The sequence below is a fragment of the Pectinophora gossypiella genome, chromosome 6 (genome assembly GCF_024362695.1).
Source record: "Pectinophora gossypiella chromosome 6, ilPecGoss1.1, whole genome shotgun sequence".
In the NCBI taxonomy this organism is placed as follows: Eukaryota; Metazoa; Arthropoda; class Insecta; order Lepidoptera; family Gelechiidae; genus Pectinophora; species Pectinophora gossypiella.
In genome coordinates, this window is record NC_065409.1 from 17,241,076 (window position 1) to 17,265,301 (window position 24,226).

Sequence of the window (24,226 nt, forward strand, 5' to 3'; positions counted from 1 at the left end):
TGCCTTTTGTGGACGTCCAATCTAGTTTTGGTGGTCGATGATCTTTTCTGTGAGACGTTATTTTTGTAGACGTGTAGGCAGGTACTTTATAAGGTAAGTACTTACATTATATTTTAGGTAAATACTTACCGACTAGGTACCGACCTATTTTCTATAATATGAATTTGTTTACGATACTAAGTAATAATTAAATTAATTTTAATCGAAAATTTATTGTCAATTTCGCTATCTCGACTAAAAAAGTAAAAGAAGTACCTACCTCATAAAATACTACTGACAATATGAAAATCGTGAATATTATAGTGATAAAATGTCTCGAGCATGTCTCAAGACGTAACAATAGTTTACGAGACAGCTGCTAAAATTACTGCTACTTTGCTACCGGTGGCGCCATCTCTTAGCGTACAACAGAACTAAACAAACAAAAACTGAAAATTAAATTCAATTCAATCAACCATACAACACAAAGCTGTAATTACAGACAATCAATAAGCATAGAAAGGAATTCGTAACCAAGTTGCTAAGAATTAAATAGCTATCAAAAATAAAAGCAAAAGAACGATCAAGCATTATTGTATTCGTAAGTAAGATGAGCATTTCTGTTGTTTTTTTATTTTATTTATCATGTTTAATTAAGCGAATCGTGGCTGGATGGCCATTGTCCGACTTACCTGCCCGACGATTTAAATCTCGCCGACCGGTTACATCGCCTGTCATCCACCTTTTATTTTCAATAATTTATTTACTTCTCAAAATATCCACTACTAACACCGACTCACAAAAATAACCTTCAAATATTATCTCGTATCATTTCGTTCGATCACAGCATAAATTTTATTATCCACATTTCAAAAGTTTTACGCTAAAACTAATTAAATTTTTAAATATTCAGAAATATCAAATAGTCGTCTCACATGGTTTCGTAAATATATTTCTTTAAAAAATAATTGAAAAGCAATAGTAGCATACCTACGTTCAGCCTATATCACAAGTTTTGTAAGTCATTCGAACGAACGAATCGTTCCGCATTCGAATCGTTTTGAAATCGCGCGCCACGCGTACTGCATTCGGCGCGTCTCGCGCGTTTGCTGTCCGTCACCGGCGGAGGCGGAGCCGGCCGGCCCTCGGCGGCATTCGGCTCACTTCGGCACCTCTCGCTCTTGCCCTTGCAACACTGAGTCACAACAACGTCCAACCTCTATTTTTGTGATTTAACTAGTTTCTACGCCAAATAAGGACTGGTAAGTCATTTAATCATACTGATCTTGGTGTTTTACGCGTATTTTACTATGCTTCTTGTCGTCTTAAGGCCTTACAATACAATTTTACGATCAAACATTATTGTGTCATTGTTTACACGGCGTCTGTACTTGCAACTATTGTTTGAAGGTTTTCAACCGCAGCTGCTGCTAACTAAACTTGTAGATCTATCTGCAAAAATGTTGCCATAAGTACTGGACATTCATATACTTGGGGTAGGGGTTTATTGTAAAACTATACCGAAAGTCCAAAACATAACCTCAATATGCGGACGTTGACTAGTTGTTGTCTCGCGACTGTCAATAGATGGCGCTGCTCGTAGGGGCGGAGTTTACTAACTGCCACACTAGACGTACGTCATTTGCGATAATTGAAGGTTAGTTCGGTATTGTCGAAAATTTTAGATAAAGCGTGTTGTTTATTTTATCACCACCCTAACCCCACACCCGGGCTCTCCCATAAGTCGTAAATATAGGGTTCGCCACCGGCGAGCTAGTCTTTTAAATCTGCATTTAATGTTACTGCTGTTCGCTTTAAAGTTTCAGACTACATTTTTAGTTTATTGAGCCTATTATACGTACAGTCGTCAACAAAATGAACTGCCACAAATGTGGGTTCTCTTTTGTCAATATTATTAATATCTAATGTACAACTTTATTTTGCGACGAATACAAACATAAACTTTAGCAATTTTTCAATGCCAAATAGGGACCTATACTAAATGCTACCAACAGCCTCACCTCACAAGCAATACCTTCTCCATCTATAGGTAATCTACAATTCTATATTATATAAAAAAAGGTAATATGAAATGCGACAGTTTCTTGCAGTCTTGCTGTTTGTTATATTAAACACTGAGAGCACAATTCATTAGATCAAGTTGTATATTATTAATAGGAATAGTAGGAGAACGGCCACCGTAGTCCAGTAGGTTGAGCGTTGGGCTCACGATCCGGAGGTCCCGGGTTCAAATCTCGATGGGGACACATTACGAAAATCACTTTGTGATCCCTAGTTTGGTTAGGACATTACAGGCTGATCACCTGATTGTCCGAAACAAAACATGATCCGTGCTTCGGAAGGCACGTTAAGCCGTTGGTCCCGGTTACTACTCTCTGATGTAAATTAGTACCTAATCGTTACATGAGCCTTGTCAGGGACCTTTGCCGGCTATAATGGTAACCAGGGTTGATGGGGGTTAATGACCCACACGATAGAAGAAGAAGAATAGGAGTAGTATTTACCTACAATACTTATCTTTTTTATTTTTTTGTGGCGTATGACAAGATCTCAAAAAGCTTTACGGTTATTTAGTACAAGTAGGAAATTCCTATAAGGAGAGGATTTTCTTAAACAGCGTGTATTGTATTTTTAACGTGTTCAAGTGGAGTGTACAGCACTTCTTCATCGTCAGGCGAGTCGTCGCCAGTGCGTAGCGCTGATCCACTGCGACCTTCCGTTGTAGCGTCTGCAAAAACATTCATTTTATCATTTCTTAAAAGTATCATTCTCAGCTTCTCTTTATTTCGCACCAATTACATAATATATAATGTAAATCTAAAGTTGTGTATGGATAACATCTACTCGTCGTTAGAAAGGGGCACCGAAAATTCTCTACCATGCTTCTCCACTGTGGATTGGTGTGAGAAACACCCAGAACATAACATGTTCTCTCGACTATATTACCTAATGGGCTGTTTAAACGCACGCACATCGCAAGATAAATCGGGTATCAACACTTCACCAATATACAAAACTTATTTTACTATCTGTGTTCCGCTGCAGGACAAAAACTTCACTTATTGTCTTCCATTCCACCGTTTTTCCAACTTGTTCATGTCATTGGTATTTTAATTACATTTTAAAATTAAATGATACTTAGATACAAAGCCCGGTAAAGGTACCTACCTACAGTTTTAAGGAAATCAACGATGAAAATACTAATCTACTTATTAAAGTAGACACTTGAGTGTGTTTAGATATGGAATCACAGCAGAAAAATCAGTTCAAAACCCGTCAGTGCCTTGCAGACGGTCCAAGCCGTCGTCGCTGGGGGCCGACTCCTGACAGATTTACGACGTGCGTGGCTGTTACTCGTACGCACCCCCGCCCCGCCCCGCACAGACCCCTTCTCACGAAAATTAAAACGTTCCATTTTCCAAATTCTTTTAAATCCCGCACGATTGAATTTATTTTATTTATTGTTTACGCACCTGAGTTTTATTGTTGACTGTACCGATCGCGGTGTTGCGTGAATGTGTTTTGTTTAGATTCTTTTTGGTCGATTGATTTTTCGGTTATCTGAAACAATTTGGGCTTAAGAAAACAACAGACGCAAACCATCAAATTAACACACTATACTGTTTAAACAACAATGATAATCTCAGCACTTGCTATTATTCAAATATTATCTTGAAAACCTCAACTATTTTAAACAAAGCCGAGATTTATTGCGCTTAACAAGCAAAAGCGACAGTTTTTTAACATGGGCTCTTAAAAAAATGTTATTTATGTTGTGACGAACAATGAGAGTAATGCATCACTCGTCATAAAGGACAGATTACGTCTGTCCGTCTGTGACAGATTTACGAGCGAGTTGCATAATGGTTGCAAGTTGCAACTGTGACTGGGACGTGTTAACAAAAAGACACGCAATTTTGTGCGGCACTTTCACCCGACTGCAACTAACTGGGTGCGTTTGTAACTGTTATTTGAGAAGAGTAGTTAAGTATTGGCGATTTGAATAAGAATTTGAAATGTGCAAGGCTTTGTTTATAAGTTATAACAGCATTAAAAGGCCAATTTATGGATTTAAAGTTACCAGACGAAGTAAGGAAATATCTAAGCAAGCTACTTAACTACATCAATTGCCCAGACAGTTTTACTTGCATTAAGTAGCATGAAGACGATTAAACGGTCACCAAACTAATGGCTAATCCTTCAATAAAATGAAATCCAAAATGTTATTAGTAAATTGATCAAGGAGAACAGCTTTTACACAAAGAAACAAAGAATAAAACAGCGATTTCAATTTGCATTCCGCTCATAATACAAATCCCGAACAGCCCACATCCCTATTGACACATATAAATCGTCATTATACATACAGCATGTCCAAAACAAGCACGCATTAGAATATAAGCTAATTAATAATAAATCAAGTGTCCCGGATTACGGGTGACGCGCCGGGACAAATGTTTCCGGTACCGTCCCGCTTTTATTTATTTTTATTATTATTTTCGGTAAAAAAGAAATATAAATTTATGTGCGGGCAGACCGCCTTCCGAGAGATTTAGCAGTGTGTCATAGAGCCGCTGAAAACTCGATCTCACTGAATTATGGACGGGTCCGAGTCCGGAGTAACGTACTCTGTATTTCGGAAAGGTTTCCTAATGTATTGCCGTATTTGTTTTTGGGGATTAAATTCATATTGTTTGTAGAGATGTATGTCTGCCCCGACACAATTTTGGTGTTCACTGAATTTTAAATAATAGGTACCTGTTTTCTTCATTTCTGGTATTTCATTGTTTTTTTTTTAAATTTCAAATGGGCAAGTGCATGGATATAGGTAATTGCATAAAATATACTTTACGACGATTCCGGCGGCAGTATGAGCTAATTAGTTATTTATTATATTTCTCACAATTGAGAGAGAGAGAGATTGAGTACGCCTATATACGTCCCACTGCTGGGCACAGGCCTCCCCTCAATCAACCGGAGGGGGTATGGAGCATACTCCACCACGCTGCTCCACTGCAGGTTGGTGGAGGTGTTTTTTACGGCTAATAGCCGGGACCAACGGCTTAACACAATTACTACTTAATATAATTATATAAACATGAATTTTAAGACCCTTGACAGAACTAAAATATAAGCATATCTATATACCTACCTACCACTTGACCTAATCAGATCGGAATGTTAATAGTAATTCCTATACATAAACACATTTCGCACTACTAGGAATCGTAGTTTATTGTATAATTTCTTAATAAAGCAAATATGATTTATTGCATTGCCCTTTTATGTTCAATGTGGAGACTAGCGACATCTATTGAGATTAATTAGAAGTAAGAATGAAGTACTGATATAAAACATATAGACACAAAAATAAGACTTAACATACTGTATGAAAAATTGCAATGATTAATAATGTGTCGATCTTTTACTAAGTCAATTAACAATTTTTAATTTAATTTTAATGACAAATTCGAGAGCCTTCAGCGCTCCCTATTTGTTCTGCCAAGCAGTAAAGCCATTCGAAGAAAATTACAATAAGACACGATAGATACTTTACATTTTTCTGCTTATAGATATTTTATAACATTTTAAAAATTGCTATCCATGTACCAACGGGTTTCATAGCCCCTAAAACTACCAATGTGAATAAATGTTTACAAACAGGTACTCCACAAGGGGTATGTTTTTATTACATTAACATTACACATGTTATTGCTAACGAACATAACAATCGATTACAATAACGATTGCACAAATACTGCCACAATCAGCTTATTAAACAGAGAAAGAAACACTATCTGCTTTAATTTATCTGCGTACGCGCCGGCTAGCAACGGACAGACAGACGGACAATAACTTGTATTACAACTTGCGTACAAATTTAGTTATCCTCCCACTCGACCCTCGATTATTTATAATAAAACCCTTTTTATACATTTTGTTTCCGATTCAACATAAATAAGATATGTTATTTAAAGCCAATATATCACTTGACAGGTGGTAGGCAGGACTCGCTCTTGCTGTAGCATTTAAGACTTAAGGACCTTGAACTTAAGAGGAATAATTGTAGTGGTGGTGTGGTGGGTCGCTGGGTCGAAGCGGACGGCTCATAAGATTTATACATATATCAAAGAAAGGCTTTGTGTGAATGTAGTGAGAGATTTTAATCAACGTCCGAATGCGCGGGCGATGCGCGGGGTAGTGCGATGGCCTGTTCACAGGGTGCGCTCCTTCCAGCGGTAGACACATCTCTAATTTGTAAAATTGCATCCATTATATACCAAGTGGAACTTAGTCAATTTAATTTTTTAAAGAAAAAAGATGCGATTTCATTCAATTTTTTTTTCAATTCAATTTACAGTTCTATCGTATTTCGAAAAATGCCTCAACTTGCCAATTAATCGGTTACTGTAATGTTAGTACCTTTTAATTCATCATAACATAGTCGACACTTATTCTATTCATCTACCTACTATGTATATAAATTATTTCTGAGAAATTATTTTTAGTAATAAATTATATTATATCTCACACCACCACGTCTTTAAGAGACTATTCCTCTATTATCTAACCTTCACCCGCCTTCACCTTATTTTCAGTCCATCGCAATATACCAGCCTGTATAAATGACTCCGATCACGAGACGGTTAGAAATAGTTCCAAGTTCCAATCCTGGCTCGATAATGATATTGTAATTTACTGTAAACCAGCTACAGTTATTGATTTTATAATTATTTCAACCAGTAAATATTTATGATACGTATTACTCAACATGACGACGCATTTTTCAATTCCGATTAATAATAATTTGAATAACTAGGCATAAATAAATCTTTCACTTAGACACGAAATATAATGATCTGTATTACTAGTGTAATATTATAAAGTTTCGTACAGAACTATTAAATTACGTTCATGAGACTGACTTTCAATAGTTTCTAAATCATTAAGATTAAGTTTCAATGTTATGATAAAATACAGTAAAATCATTATTTAGATTAAACTCTTGGGAAAAATATTCCATTAGAAAAACAATAATTAAGGTATTAATCATGACAGGTCGCCGTAAATTAAAACCAGTTCACATGGTTGGAATTAATTATTACTGAATACACATTAATTAAATTTGTAAAAATAAGTTATTCTAGAAATACTTCACTAGAAACACAAATACACACTAAGTAGATACACAAACTGACACAAAAGTTAAAACGCAGAAACAAAAAGTACGGATTGATCTTTATAATGATCAATTCAGTTACACCCAGCGCCATCTGTTAGCGCGCGCTCGGAAAGTCAATGAACCCATTAAATTTACTTGGAACTTTGCACTTACTCCCAGCTCTAGTACAAGAACATTGAATTTTTACAAGTGGATAGGATCAATGTAATATTAATTACTAGACTGAACACCAGGACCAAAATCATTATTTTTCAGTAATATTCTAAGGTTCTTCCATTTGTAACAATGACGAAGATACTTGTTCCAAGTTCGTAACTCCAAAGTCGTGAGGTCGTTCAGTGACAGATATCAGCAAGTGGCCTTGGCCAAGGAGGCATAGTGTCTGCTATGGGAGGTGGTGTAAGGTAGATGAAGTGGACGGTAGTGTCCATTGTGTTGCGGAGGGTCGGCGAAGGCAAAGTCGCGCCGCGGTGGCGGTGTCGGTGGCGCGGCGCGCGGTGCCCAGCGGAGCAGTGAGCGTTGCGTCGGCGGCTGACGCGGCGGCGGCTGCTAATCGATGCGCGGCTCTGCGCTGTCTTCCGACGGCAGCCATTACGCACCTTTATGGGCACCCAGCACCCCGGCCCCGCCGCCCCCGCTCTAAGGCGGCACATGACGAATCAATATGCCGCCAACCGACTCAACACTTATTTATTTGACACGATTTATTAGCCGAATGCCTCTAAACTTTTATGTGAGCCTCCCCCCCCCCTCGAGGGGGCACGATGCTTTATGATGGACACAGCCGTGATAAAATTCTATGTTTCGCGTCCCGTCTACTTTTATTGGAATTGGAACAGATGTCTGGAAATTTGCTGTTCGCTCGAGTTATTTTTCAAATTTCCAATCGCTCGTGAGTGGCATACGTCATAGCCAGTTAAAGTTCCGATTTTGAGTTTCGACCTCAAAGTTTGAAACTTTGTGAGCCGAACCGTCGAGCTTTAAAAGTATTTGAATTGCGCGGGATAGGTTCAATGATCGCAAAACTGCAGATACGAAAGTCACCGGCGCTTTTAGCGCGCCGATAAAAGGAGAAAAAACAAACTTTACCTATGGCAATAACAATTTTCTTTTTTACAATTTCGCTTCATTAATTACCGTTTTATTTCGCGGGCGGTGCAATTAACATTTGTTACTTTTTACCGCGGCTGGCGGTGGCGAGCGTCGCCGGGCGGCGGGCGGAAGCGCGTAATTTTTTCACAAATATTGCGGAAGGAAGGCGACGCTTCCTGCGCCTGTTTAGTCCGTTTTTATGCTAATCGCGGAGATTTGCTGGGTTTTCTTTTAGCGCAACAATTATTCACGGCGTGAGCGCCCTTAAGAAATTAGCGCTAGGGTGGCCATGATGCCGCCATTGACACTAGTCTGTGACACTCAATATTATAGGCGTTACACACACAGGGTGGCATTAAGAGAGAAGAGATATAATTAACTGATTGCAATAAACAATGCATGACTATTTATTTTAACTCACATACATATACTTACTTACCAAGTAACTTTACATACAAAATGAGCAATATTTTTCCCCACAAAATTAATAACTAACTTTCAGGACATACTTCAACCTACCTTTTAAAAAACAGTTCAGTTACTTACTGTTAAAAACACCTGCATAATAAGGGTCGGAACATACTTATAGTTATCCCTACGATTATTCCATTAATTAGAGCTTATCGTGTTGCCAATGTTGCCATATGCAAAATAAATGAAAATAATAATTATTTTTCATGTCTCGTCTCTAGCGGGTGCCGATGTTGTAAAGTTTTATGGCCACTCTATCGTGTACGGACAAAACTACAAACGTATTACAAGATTATGATTGTTAGTTGGGAAATACGACAAGTGTTTAGAATTAAATTATGGTGTAATTTAATTCGTAATTTAATGTTGTTTAAGTATTTTGTAGTTTTACTTTTATAGTGTCTTTTAATTACCATAATCTACAATAGTATTTTAAATTAAAGTAGAATAAACATGTATATATTTTCGGCGCAGCCGTAAACGCGCTCGGTCTGCGATTGTTGAAGTTAATCAGCTTTCGCAAAGGCCGGTCATAGGATGGGTGACCACAAAAAAAAATCATCTCCAGCTCCTCCGAGCTCCAGAAGGCACGTAAAGCCGTTGGTCCCGGCTGCATTAGCAGTCGTTAATAACCATCAATCCGCACTGGGCCCGCGTGATGGTTTAAGGCCCGATCTCCCCATCCATCCATAGGGAAGGCCCGTGCCCCAGCAGTGGGGACGTTAATGGGCTGATGATGATGATATTTTCCATATCACGCTTATAGTTCCTACAACAAGAAGTTAGAAAACAAGTTTTGGTTAGGACCAGAAGAAAAATATATTAAATTATGTTGTTTATATAGACAGCAAGTAACCTTCTCTCGTGTGGGGTATGATAAGCAGCACGAAAGTTTAACAGATTTTGCGAGTCTGTGGCCAACTCGTCCCGCGCGTGCCGACTCGTCCTATTCGGACTAGTTTGTTTTGGGACAAGTTGACCACAGACTCGATTTTGCTGTCATCTCACCGTTCTATGATACTATTTATTTACATGTCGAAAGATACAATTGAAGTAAGTACATTTAACAGTCTTGTTAGGTAATTACTCAGCCTGTACACTGGTAGGGGACCATATTAGGACTGACAGCGACGTAGGCAGTACACTTCTGAGATATACTACCTGAGCAGGGTATAGTTGTCGCAATACTCTTTGACGAATGCCTTTTAAGGAGATACTCACTGCATTGTGTGAATTACTAGGTAGAAGTATATCTATGGAAATTAATTCTATAAATTGATTTGGCATAACACAGAAACTAAATCTGTTAGCATACTTACAGTATAGTTGGTAAGTTTGGTAAGTATATAACTTGGCACTCAGCGATAAAGAGTCAGAGTTGACGTAAAGTAGTTTTTTAGGTATATCCAGAGAGCCTTTAGGTATATCTACAATAAGACAACAAACACACATTCGTACGAATGTTCTTGTAACAGGTGCTACAGGAGTATTATGTTAAGTAAAGAAATTCCATCTTCCGAATTCCGTCGAATACGAGACGTTCCGTTTCGCACGTCGACATTGTAACTCCACTCCGTTCCACACTCGAATGCATAACAGACAAACAGGCTAATCCCGGCGTTATCGTAAATTGTCAGTTTATGACGTGCGGAACGGCCGCGGGGCGCGGGCGGGGGGAAGAGTTTTCTAATTTCGCCCCCTGCGCCCGTTTTGATGCGCTAATTCGTGTAAGCAGTTTCTGAACGTGCTTGTTTCGAGTTCACTTCTGTTTGCCAATGATACCTCTTCTCCCCTTCCATTCTTATTGTCCCCACGTAGAGTCACTTATCCCTTGCTGCACAAGCAAGACACGTTGGCAAGGTTATCGTCGGCTTTTACATAGAGTTGCGCAATTTACATACATTTGTTTGTTCGGTTTTTAAATTGGGAATTAACTGTGCTAATCGCCAAGTGTTATTTTGCTAAACGAGCGTTAACAAATGGTTTGCGCCTGCACTTGTATCATGCGAGGTATCGCAATTAAAGCTTTAACGGGCGAGTTCTAAAGTATCAACTTCACTTCGTTTCGGTTACTTTAGGTAATCGACATTCTTTGTAATCAGAATTTTGAAATGATCTTCATTTTGTGATCACCACGTGGGTCGCGGCCTTTGAACGATTAAATTCATCTGTTCCACCTCTCTCTGATATAATGGGTTCGAGTCATGCAATACTTGTATGGCTCTATGACAACATATTTATTGAAATGAAGGTGACGATGTCAAAGCAGTCCATTTTAGTTAAAAATAGAAATCGATGAGGCAATGAATACATTTCGTGTTTCGATGATAAAACAACACCATAACGATGAAAGGAAAGGAACAAACAGTAAAGGGTAGCTACAGGATGTGAACTAGGTACTGTGGGACGGAATAAGGGACAATGTTACTTGAATATTTGCAAGCCCACGACTCCAGGCAATGCGTATTCTCCTTTCTTCATCATGTAAAGTTGTTTGTCCCCGAATCCTGAAGGCCGCCTCATACATATTCAGCATCGTGTTACTATTCAATAAGAACGATATCTCCGTGGCCGTGTCCGACAGACAGACGGACACACGGTCAGTAATATTACATTACAACAACATATCAGAGCCGCGCGATGGGATCGCGGGCTGCGCGGGCGCATCAGCAATTAATACTCTTCATTTAATCGATTCCTTCAATTATTCCACCTTGATATATGTTAATCCTTTTCGGGCCCTCCCCGGGATATTGTTGGCTATAATTACGTGGGAGGCGACCTCTATTGACAAGTATTGATGTTTTTAATCTGATGTTAGGATAAGACATTAGTATGCGCTCGTCTGTCCGTCCGTTGATTTGTGGCCGGCCGGCTCATTGCCTCGTAATTATTGGATTTCGGCGCGATATTTATTGGCATTTCTTCTCACAGTCGCCTTGATTTATCATTTGGCTGTCACTCGGAGAATTATAGCGATGCGTGTCCGGGAAAAATGCTGGAATATTCCATTTTTTTTCTTGTTTATTAAGGTTCGGTCTCAAGGGTACATCCAATACGTCATATTTCAATACGTTACGCGGTAAGACACATGATCACCGCCATTAGAGCTCGTCTCCCGACGGATTAGCGTCGCGACGGGGCGCGGGCGCGGGTGAGGGGGTAATGAGATGGCGGCGAAAATATTGGGAATAACACGCGACAGTAATCAACACGTACAACAGCAGCTGCGCCTTCGCCGCTAGAGGCGCCACTGACGCGTCTAAGATAACAATTGATCTGTTCTACATTAAAATTTCATGTATTTTGGTTGGCTGCCTTATAATTTTTATTTAAGACATATTCAGATCAATCATCTTTTAATATTAGAGTAGAGACAATGTCTACTTCTCCTTCTATCTTGTGGATTTTCAGGTGGATTACCAACCTCATCAACCCTGGTGTCAGGGTACATATATACTTACCTTACTTACACACCTACGCAATTGTAATTTGAACGTAATGTCATTTTACGCAATTTATCCCAAAAATCTCGATACGTGTAGTCACATAAAATGTCAAGTTATACCAGTAGCGCCACCTATTTTTTTAAATACGAACTATGTTATATATCTTAACTGAGTGTAGTCTTTATAAGTAGGTATTTAGCAATTTATTCTTACACTATTAACAGCTTACGTGTTTCTTTTTTAAATTGCCGCATAAGCAAGTAGTTCCCATTTTATAATCAAACGCCACTCACACTACCCACGTAATCACGAGAAAAATCCTTTCATTTCCCGCGCTTTCCACACCTTCGCGCCAAAATGATGGATTAACGTCACAAGACAGGTTTTTTCTTAAACACAAACATGCCACCCGGGCAAAATTGCATCGAGCTAATATTCCCTTGCCAATCATCTGAGTGAGTCAATTTTCAATTTTCCCGGTTAATAAGCACGTCGACGCGCGCCTCGGAACAATATCGCCAAGGTTTTTATTGCGCGGCTCTCGCATAATAGTATTAGATGAAATATTATAATTAAGTTTTCATTTTTGTATTTTATTTTTAAGGTAGGTTAGGTAAGGTAAGTGCCAATACCTAATTCAATAAATCATTTAGTAAATATTATCATAATTATAGTATTATTTATGTTTATATTGTAGTAAGTAATAGTTTAGTACCCATGGTAAAACACAGTCTATGTATAGCTACGTTGTTTAGTTACGCAACTAACCTTTGCAACTAACATACAAATATTGCGTCATCATTATCTGACGTCTCGCAGCCAAAGTACGGGTATTATAATTTCGTCGCTTCACACAAGAGCAGAGTGGCGCAGTGGAAGCGTGCTGGGCCCATAACCCAGAGGTCCGTGGATCGAAACCACGCTCTGCTAGAAACACTTTTTTGTTTTTTTTTTTTACTTTTTGTATGTTATACTTTTTTGTGATCATTATAATCACTCTAATTTTATTTGCTTTAATTTTTTTTATTCAGTTTACTAATATTTAATATAAGTTTTAATTATTATAAACCTCATATTTACTAATATACTTAATATTAAAATTCTGTATTTATTTTATAAACAATTTTACGAAATTGAAATAAATCTCATACAAAAGACATAAACGAGCGCATAGTTAGTACCCGACAACGCCAAAGCTAAAAGGAGGGTTATGTGTTTCAATAAAAAGACAAGTAAAAAATGCAATAACAAACGATATAAAAACGTTTTATATGTTCCAATAAACTAATATAGTATTTACATAAAATAAATAAAGGAAATATTGAAGGAATTCTATTACGGACGTCGGATTTGATTTATGTGTAATTGAAATCGGTGCCTCTGATTTACCGGCGATAGTTGTAGACAGGCCTCATGGACTCAGGCCTCAAAGGCTAGTGGCCTCGAAGGCCTCACGGAGTTATCCCTATATCCCTACTACTTACATACATAATATTATAAATGCGAAAGTAAATCGATTAGTGACATCACAATAAAGATTTCCGAATTTGTTTTCGAATTCATATTTAGAAAACACCGTGAGGAAACCCACATTCCCGGAAAATGTGTTTCAGAAATATGTGCCTAACCTGTTTTGGGCTAGTTTTCCGTGCGGGATGAAAGGTCAAACAGGCAGTCGCTTCTGTAAACCGAATCTGTCAAATCTTCAGGTTAGGTTAGGTTATAAAAACGGGATAACATATATATGGGGGGGTTGTATATGGCCGTAAGTCTTCCTCAAAATAAATAAATAAATAAATAAATAACGCTAGGGAGATGATCTTCTTCTTCTATCGTGTGGATTGAGAGGTACATTACCAACCTCATCAACCCTGGTGTCAGGGTTATTATTGAGCCGCCAAAGGCCCCTGACATGGCTCATGTAACGACTACTTACTTACATCATTAAGTAGTAACCGGGACCAACGGCTTAACGTGCCGAAGCACGGATCATCTTACTTTTTGGAAAATCAGGTGATCAGCCTGTAATGTCCTAACCAAACTAGGGATCACAAAGTGATTTTTGTGATATGTCCCCACCGGGATTCGAACCCGGGACCTCCGGATCGTGAGCCCAACGCTCAACCACTGGACCACGGAGGTCGTCAGTCAGGGAGATTATGATGACGTCATACTACTCCAGAAGTCGTAATAATAAATTCAGGTGTAATGTTGGAGGTGTTATACTAACAGCTCGGAAAACTTTAATACCGCGTTTTAGGACGTATTAAAATATTATAAAAGAGAGAGATAGTTACCATTCTATAGCGCAATACTATTCTTTATTCCATGCCATAGAAGGGTTTTGAGCTTAGGGTATATACTTAGTCATCTGTCGAACTTAGTATATATCAGCGATATCATATACCCACTTTAGAACCCTGTCGCACTAAAATATTTGACATTTAATGATACTTACGGTTTAATTTGTTGAAAAAGTTAATGTGAGATGGTTTTAAAGTGTATATCATATTAGTACTAGTGACTGTACTTACCGCGAGAGCAAAAGTCGAACGAAGTCGCGAACGGAAAGCTAGTGGAGTTAAAGCCTCTGTTTCAATCGTCTTCGCTCAAGGCTACAGAGGTGCTGACACTATGCATTGTGCGTGGTTCCGCATTCGAATGCGATTTATAATCTATTTATTTTACACCTCCTATTTGAACAATGAAGGCTTGCTGATATTATGTGAGCTTTGATTTTGTTTTGGAGTTTATAGATTCCTCCTTCTTTAGTTTATAGATCCTTTTCTTTTGCTACTTGTGCTTAAAATAGCGTGTTATTATTTTAAGTACCTAAATGTAAGTAAGTGTATTAGTAGAGACAATTAATAGTTTCATAAAAAACAACTTATAAAAAATAAAAATAAAATATCAAAATCAGACTTATTCGTGTTGATTAAGGAGTTAGTTAGGAAGCTTCAGCTTCATTGATTCTATTATAAGTAAATAAGACTATACCATAAATACATAATTATCTGGCACTTTTTAACATGCGTTAAAAGTATATTAGCTTTTCAAAACGCAAAGAAAGAACGCTAAGGCATTAATATAAGCTATATTTGGGGTATTTTACATTGATGACTTACTTACGATTAGATGAAACAATATATTCTTTATTATAGTAATCTGGCGAGTTAATGCAGTGTCCCGCAGCTCCTAAAGTGAAATCTCAATTAAGTTTTTGTGTCACAGCGTCACAGCATACCGTTCGTCCGCTTCATATTTTACTTTTATGTACACTCGTGCTCTTTTCATTACCCGCATTATATGAATAATTATTACGATCCCCAGTGGTGCTTTCATCTCAATCCAACGCAACAAAAACAAAATAATGACGTCTTTATACCGAGCTCAAATATAATGTTTAGCACCAAAGGAATAAGGGCGAGAATCATGATTCTGTCAGTAGGTCAAAATATAAACGAACGCATCCATTTCCACAAATCCGTGTCAAGAATCAAGGATCGAATGTAAAAAAGCGATCCTGACACGAAGCTTTAATAAATAACTCCTTTTCACATCTTATTATTTATTGGACGCCACGGTGCCAGCCTCCGAGAGTTTAACGATGACGAATACGAGATACGTTTGTAAAAAAACCCCTTTTGAGTCTTGACGCGTGATATATTCGAGCGCATGCGTGTTATAAAGAACTCGACGGGGTGCGAGAGCGCAGCGCGCTGATTGGCCGGCGTAATGGCCGCGGCGCGGACGGTCGGCGCAGGCGACGTGGAGTAATGACTCCGGGAGGTAAGCCAATGACGGATACGCACCTTTGAACCTATTGTGTGTGGAATGGACTATCTAGTGTCAGTCATGAATCCTTCGGAAAAACCCATTCGCGTGCGATACATAAGACCGCATGTATCGCACGGAAACGAGTTTTAGCATCTAGTCATCTAGTCAAATATGACTTGAATAGAATTCATGTCATATTTGGGAGTGTGTTATGTATGCCCTTTGCTAGCTAAAGTAAATAGTTATTTAAGTATTTACACGATTTACGTCTCTTGCAATCTCTCTGTACGATCGTTTCCTTTCGAAAGATATTATTTATAACATTTTTTTAACGTGACTTATTGGTAGATTTGCCGCAGATGGCATTAACTACTTCACCGGACAAATGGGTAGCACTGAAGGCTCTCACCCGGTACAACGTTTAAGACAACAGGCTTGAGGGTGCCCAGTTGTCTTAAACGTTGTACCGGGTTATAACAAAGATAGTATGACTCTGTAAGAAAAGTTGATTAAAATGTTTACGACTACGCACTGATTTAGTTTTATAAAGTGTTGGAACTGTTTCCCTAATTACATAATATATGTATCCACAACATGCGTTCTCCTTACCAAGAGGAGCAAAGGCAAGAATCTACGTTCTCTAATCAACCTCATCCAAACAGTCGCACGTAAATAAAACGCGAAAAAAATTCGTCACCAAAAATGATAGCTGTCCCAAAATACCCCACAGATGAGTAATAAAGCTTAATTTATTAAGGCTGTAATGAAATGTAAAAGTAAAACATGTCATCGCGGCCCGGTGTCTGCGAGCTAATGGATCAGTCAATCCCGGGGGTGCCATACGTTGTCCTGGCCGGCCAACTTCGGCTGGTCAAGATAGATTAGTTCGGGAATTTGCTTGGATTTTAATTGATTAAGCACTGGAGTTCATTTCAAGGGTGTAGGGTGGTATTTTTAAGCCGGGCTCTGAAGTTCTGAAGTCATTTGCCTCTGTAGGGGTGATTTGAAGTTAGATACCGATTTTACAGCAACTTCGGCGACTTTTATTTATTTATTTATGTATATTTATGAGGAGCTCGGTGGCGCAGCGGTAAACGCGCTCGGTCAGCGATTGTTGAAGTAAAGCAACTTTCGCAATGGCCGGTCATAGGATGGGTGACCACAAAAAAGTTTTCATCTCGAGCTCCTCCATGCTTCGGAAGGCACGTTAAGCCGTTGGTCCCGGCTGCATTAGCAGTCGTTAATAACCATCAATCCGCACTGGGCCCGCGTGATGGTTTAAGGCCCGTTCTCCCTATCCATCCATAGGGAAGGCCCGTGCCCCAGCAGTGGGGACGTTAATGGGCTGATGATGATGTATATTTATGCTAACTTCAGCATAACTGATGGGAATCATCATCATCTTCTTATAGCGTTAGCGTAGTTTTCACAAGGGCCACTTACTTAACCTGTAGATTAGTCAGGTCCGGTTTTTGATATGTGTTTTACTGAGTGTATTCGTTTGGCCATATCATGAAGTAATCATGCATTTAGTTGCTCATATCGTTGAACGTTTTGTGTTCATTGATCTGGCCAAACTACATCATGATGTGGCCAACGAACAATATTCTATTTCATGAAATACGAGTATGACCATTTCATGAATTGGTCGAATACATCATGAAATGATCAATTCTAAGATCTGACCACGACATATAATATGCATGTACAAAAACTCAACCACCCATCCACCAATGATTGTGTTAAAAAAATATGTGTCTTCATTACAATTCGCATTGCAAGCTTGATAGAGTTGGAATTAATAGAGCTGCCATCAATATAGTTGCATTGCAAGGTGCAGTCGGTTGAATTTTTCTCCTTCGGTTGTAAATCAGCTGTGCCCGCCCCCGTCTAATGGGAATTATAATTGATTCCCTCCCCGACCTGCGCTTTGTGCCGTAATGTAGGATTTAAATCGATGCTTAATTCTGGCCTATCTGTGAGACACCGCCAACTCTAGCTAGATACATACGAGGTTGATAGGTTGACGATTAAAAAATATATATATATTATATATATATTATTTACTCCGGGCTCTCAAGCGGTGAATTCGACTTTATGAGTTTGAATTCAGGTTAAATCAAAAGAAACCGCTATGGTAACTTTCTATACTCAAAGGTTGCCTGGAAGAGATTGCTTCTTAGCAATAAGGACGCCTATTGTACTCTTTCTATTTCTCTTTTGTTTTGTATTTTTGAATTTGCTGTGAGTGGAATAAATAATTAGTTATGTTATGTTAAAGGGACGTTAGGGTTGGGGACGATAGTTGCCAGCTGTTAATTTTATAATGAGTGAGTATTAAACATGAATGAAACAATAACCCGGACGAATCAAACAGGCATCTCGTTAGTAAAGAAGTAGTTTGCCATGTACTGTCAACTTAATTCCATCGGGCTATACGCCATCATTAAAAAAATAATAGTTTGTTCTGCTTAAAATAGATGTGGATGGAACATCCATAAAATTTTAGCCTGTCAATAAACCATTCCATTTCTTTTCGGCGGATAAGAAAATGACAGGTATAACTTAAAATAAAAATAGGGGGTGTCTGCTGGTATCAGCAATATTGTATTATGTGCGTATTTTTTTACTAAGCTTTACCAAAAGTAGTTAGATGTATCCATCACAAGATGAACCAGATATCCACACTTCACTTGAGCTTTCTGTTACACCAAAGTGATAGATGTTGAGCCGTACCGCCGCGCGACGCGCCGTGTATAATAGTCCAACCATCTGATCTGTGTTAGTGAAAATTGCACTTGAATATTATTGTGAACTATTGAATATGAATAGTAAGCACTCTTGTGAAAAGGTTTGTAATCATCATTTCCCTAGCATTATCCCGTTTTTCACAGGATATCTAACCTGAGGTCAAGGTTTTTACAGAAGCGACTGCTTATCTGACCTTCCAACCCGCGAAGGGAAAACCAGCCCAATACAAGTTAGATCACATACCTCCAAAAATGCATTTCTCGGGAACGTGGAAAAGGTTTAGTAATAAACATACTTAATAAAAGTATCATATTTACCTTATGCCTAATACCAAGAGTAGCCGCAAATCTTCTGTCAATTTGTAGCCTGAATATGAATATGTATTGTATATGGAGAATAAGAAAAAAAGTGTATAACGCGGCAACATTTCAATCGGCGAGGTGACGCGTCGCTGTGAGCGCCGATCGATGGAGACGTCGTTATTCGGACGACAGCCTTTGACGACGGCGCGTTCCGCTTTGCACCACTGGGTACTAGGCTAGAATACTGAATACTGGCCAGATTAAAAAAAAAAGCTTAGATGTACTTATATAGTTTTTTTTAATGTACTGTTTTGCGTGTAGGAGGACGCTTGATTCTCACTTTGAGGCCGCAGATTTAAATCCCAGCACAAACCTAAACCAATGGTATTAAATCTTGTTTTCGAATTCATATTTGGATCTTAAGTGATAATCACGTGCTCAAAGGTGAAGGAAAACATCGTGAGGAAACCCACATACCTGAAGAATGCGTTTCGGAGGTGACGTAACCTGTATTGGGCTGGTTTTCCCTTCGGATTGGAAGGTCAGACAGGCAGTCGCTTATGTAAAACCTGGTCTGTTAAGTATTCGGATTAGGTAGCGGACCGCGTGAAAAAGGGGACAACGCAAATGAGATGATGATGATGATTATGGTCTGGGTGTGGTAGGGTCAAGTGGGATGTGTGTGGTGTTTGCTTGTTTAACTTCAGAGGCACACCATCTTTGGTGAAGCGGTTGTGTAAAATGATGAAACAAGCCTAATAATATTCTTGTCAGAACATTCTAGATGCATAATCTAACTAGATTCTGATATTGTATATAATAGTATTTTGATTTCTATTTCTCTGGGTTCCTAAGTAAATTAAAACAATTCGTTACTTAAAAAGAAAACTAAAAAAAAAATCATGGCATTTTTCTTAAATATTTTGCAAGTTAACCCTTTTAGCAACTGGAACGCGCTCGGGTTGTGTCCGCGCGGACGCGTGACTGACGGACACACTTACACATACATTTTCACACACTGACAGACAGACATATCCACAACTCCATAATTTCTATCGAGATACCCAGAACCAAAACCCACCAAAACAGTATGATGTAACGCCTAATATTCTTCTATCGTGTGGCTTGTGAGGTGAATTACCAACCTTATCAACCTTCGTGTCAGGGTTATTATTGAGCCGCCAATGGCCCCTGACATGGCTCATGTAATGACTACTTACTTACATCAGTAAGTAGTGACCGGGACCAACGGCTTAACGTGCCTTCCGAAGCACGGATCACGCCTAATATTGAAGTCCTAATTGAGTATCATGAACTTTGTAGATAGTCTATCTACAAAAGCGAGTGGCTGGTTAAGGACAACGTACGGACATGAGCATTAATATGTATTATGTACTTGTAGTAATTAGTACCATGTCATATTAACTACTTTGACAAATTGAACTGTAAGTCTCACTGAATGTCAAATATGTTAATGCGACAAGGTTCTAAAGTGAGCTTTTGATGTTGATCCTGCCTGTATTTGTCAGCTTCTTCTTTGGTGTAGCTTGTAAGGTCAACAACCGAGCTTAATATTCATACATACCAATATCGTAACCATAACCAGCAGAGCATGATGTACCTACCTATATAGTTTTCTTGACTTACAGTTTAATAGCATACTTATATATACTCACTGACATAAAAATCATAGCTAATACTAGACATAGAAGACACTTTGACGCTCCGTCATGTGGAAGATGGATGGCAGGTATGTGTGGCGAGAATTAAGGACGCGATAAAAACTTACACAGGGTGCCAACTATGACGTTTTTGTTCCTACTGATGTTAATAATGTTGCAAGACTTGACGGTATAATAATTTGGCTTGTGAAAAATAAACAATGTAATTCGTGCGGTCTACTTATTGATAGTTTTTGACTGAAAAGGTTTTCTAGAAGCTTCTAAAACTTAGTGTTAAATGGCAAGCCGATAATAATGCGAAAAACCAAAAAGCTAAACTGCGGAAATTGCTCCAATAAAAAAGCAAAACCCACAAAGAAAAAGACCAACAAAAGAAATCTATACATCACGAGGACGTGTGAAGAATAAACTGTGTGGAAAGACATTTTGTGAAAGACACGGCGAATAATTAAAAAGTTCCCCGAACGTTGTAATGACAATAATGACATTAACGACGCTCGTGGCGCGGCTCGTTTGCCCGCTGTCGGCCGCTGCTGTCATTTGTCAGCTATTTGTCAGCTGCAAGCCACAATGGTGTCAGGGCGCGCGCGGGCGGATTGATGCGTGTCACTATGGGCCCGCACCACGAGTTGTCGCCGCGCGCCGCTTGTACCGGCCGTTTGAGGGTTAACGGAGACTTCGTAAAAAGCGTAAGCTAATAAAATAAATTAAATTAAATGAATAATGGACCGACGATCTGGTGAAGGTCGCGGGAAGCCGCTGGATGCGGGCAGCGCAGGACCGATCGTCGTGGAGATCCTTGGCGGAGGCCTATGCCCAGCAGTGGGCGTCGTACGGCTGATGATGAAATGAAATTCATCATTCATCACCATATTGGCAGTAGTTACCTAATTAATTACCTATGTATTTCTGGATCCTCAAACATCAGTTTCCATTTGTACTCAAAGGTGGTATTTTTTATTATTCCTTTTTCTTGTCTGTCTTATTCTACTGCTGAAAAATCTTTAATTTAATTCTGCCCTGAACTATGTCCACTTCGTCTGAAATCAAAAGGTTCATACATTTTATTCACCCAAAAATAAACAACATAATAACATAATTATTTTTTTCTACTCCTCTACTTTAATCTGGCATTTAAATAACCAAAAAGTCTAATATAAGTACATACATAATTAAACTCTTTGAAAAAGTGTACGCTCTATGGTCTATAAAAGCATTGTTTACAAAGTGTAACTGTACTATAATGTCGCCAAAAAAGCATTGTTGTTTTTTTTTTTTTTTGACCTGGAAACTGGCACCTTTACTTTGTTTGGTGCCATAGATATACTATAAAAAAAAGTATACATTTGCCGCCATTTTCCCGCGCGTTGGAAAATAAATTGGAAAATTTTTGTGTTTCGTTTAAAATTACGTCGTCGTAGAAAAAGTATTGTATGCAACGTTGTATAACTAGGTCAAAAAATGCTCGTGGCGTCTCTTATTGCGATGTTCGCCAAGGCTCACATCGCAACTCACGCCACTCGCATTTTTTGACCCTTCTTATACAACTGTTGCATAAAATACTATAACACATAGTTTCACGCCTACATCCCCGAAAGGGTAGGCAGAGGTGTATAATATACCTACTCAGCACTCCTCGACAGCTACGTCTTATCCCATGTAATAGAGGATGAACCTATTGCCATTAACCGGGGACTAATCCTGGAAACCACTGATACCAATTTTATATATGATCCAAACATTAATCTTACATAATTTTGAGGTTTAGCCCGAGCTGATAATCGAACCCGTGAAACTACGATTCAAGTCACGCGTACTCTCGAACCCGGATAGCACGAAAAATAAAACAAGTCACCAAAATTCAAAATCGAGTCGACTTTCGCAAACCCGTAGTAACTGAAGCAATGTGATCGGACAGGTGAGGTGAGGAGCCATTATTAATGACTCCTGATTCATATCCAGGGTGCCTCACTAATCGTCACGGTGGAACTATGCTCAAGGTGACGTCACAGGCTGGTGACGAGGACACCTTGGTGCCGTGTCCTGAATTCAAGTAATAAGGGTAACTTCCCCAATGGAGTAGGTAGGAGGTGTATACTATGTACAGTCATGAGCAATATAATGTACCCACTTTAGGACTCTGTCGCACTAACATATTTGACATTTAGTGAGACTTACAGTTCAATTTGTCAAAAAAGTTAATGTGACATGGTACCAAAGTGTATACATATTAATGCTCGTGACCGTACACCCATTCCTCGCCAGCTACGTTTAAGTCCCATGTAATAAGGGGCGAGGTTATTGCCATTATACATACATAAACAGCCTATATACGTCCCACTGCTGGGCACAGGCCTCCCCTCAATCAACCGGAGGGGTATGGAGCATACTCCACCACGCTGCTCTAATGCGGATTGCTGGAGGTGTTTTTACGGCTAATAGCCGGGACCAACGGCTTAACGTGCCCTCCGAAGCACGGAATCATCTTACTTTTTCGGACAATCAGGTGATTCAAGCCTGAAAAGTCCTTACCAAACAAAGGACAGTCTCACAAAGTGATTTCGACAATGTCCCCATCGGGAATCGAACCCGGACCTCCAGATCGTGAGCCTAACGGAGGCTGTTTCAGCCTGAAATATTAACAGTTAATAAAAAATACCCGTATATTGCAGTTCCTTCAGTAATATTTCTTCTACGTATCGTATAGTAGGCCTTTCATAGTAAGTTTACTGTAAGTTCGTAAGATTGAAGTTGCGCTTGACGGTGTGCCTTGCACAAATCCGCTCCATTATCATATTGCAGCAATTCTATCGTCTGCAAACAAAACGATGTAGTTCATTTATAACTCAATTCAAATTAATGGTCGTAGATCTTATGCTAATCCAGGTTCCGCAGTAATGACTCGCATATATTATCGATCATCACGAAACAACTAGCATTTGCTAAATAATTCGCATATTTATGCTACTGACGGAGAAGGGTTAATATTGCGACGCCACGCGATTAGCGGGTTGCTACGCCGGCACACGAACCACTCGCGCACAGGGCAGAGCTTGGGTTGATAATTGTATTATTTCATTTAACACACAACAACATCGGATCACGCTGTATCTCCAAAGGGGCAGGCAGATGTGCATAGTATATACTCACCAGCTCAATCCTCGCCAGCTATGTTTAAGTCTCATTTAACATCAGTTTTAAGTAAATTGACATTAAAATAACTTGTCAGTCATGAGCAATATAATGTACCCATTTTAGGACTCTGTCGCACTAACATATTTGACATTTAGTGAGACTTACAGTTCAATTTGTCAAAAAAGTTAATGTGACATGGTACCAAAGTGTATACATATTAATTCTCGTGACCGTAGATATAGTTTAACTTAAATCTAATAATTTAGTTTAAAAAATATAGTTAATAATATAATAATTTACCTAATCACCAAACAACAAAACAAATGTTCCAGCATAATATTAATTATTTGACCTACCTAGTATCTACTTTGGTATAAATAAATC

At 38.9% G+C, this 24,226-nt stretch overlaps 1 protein-coding gene and 1 non-coding gene across 2 annotated transcripts in view; both read left to right on the forward strand.

Annotated features, from left to right (window-relative positions):
- Positions 1–1,168: 1,168 nt before the first annotated feature.
- The window catches only part of LOC126367755 (zinc finger protein 43), a 29,619-nt gene continuing 6,561 nt past the window's right edge, over positions 1,169–24,226 (forward strand). Inside the window, exon 1 of the mRNA XM_050011479.1 lies at positions 1,169–1,241. The gene's annotated coding sequence lies outside the window, so the exon portion shown is untranslated. The remainder of the gene's footprint in view (positions 1,242–24,226) is intronic.
- Positions 13,054–13,125, forward strand: Trnam-cau (transfer RNA methionine (anticodon CAU)). The gene has a single exon. It is a non-coding gene; the product is annotated as a tRNA-Met (tRNA).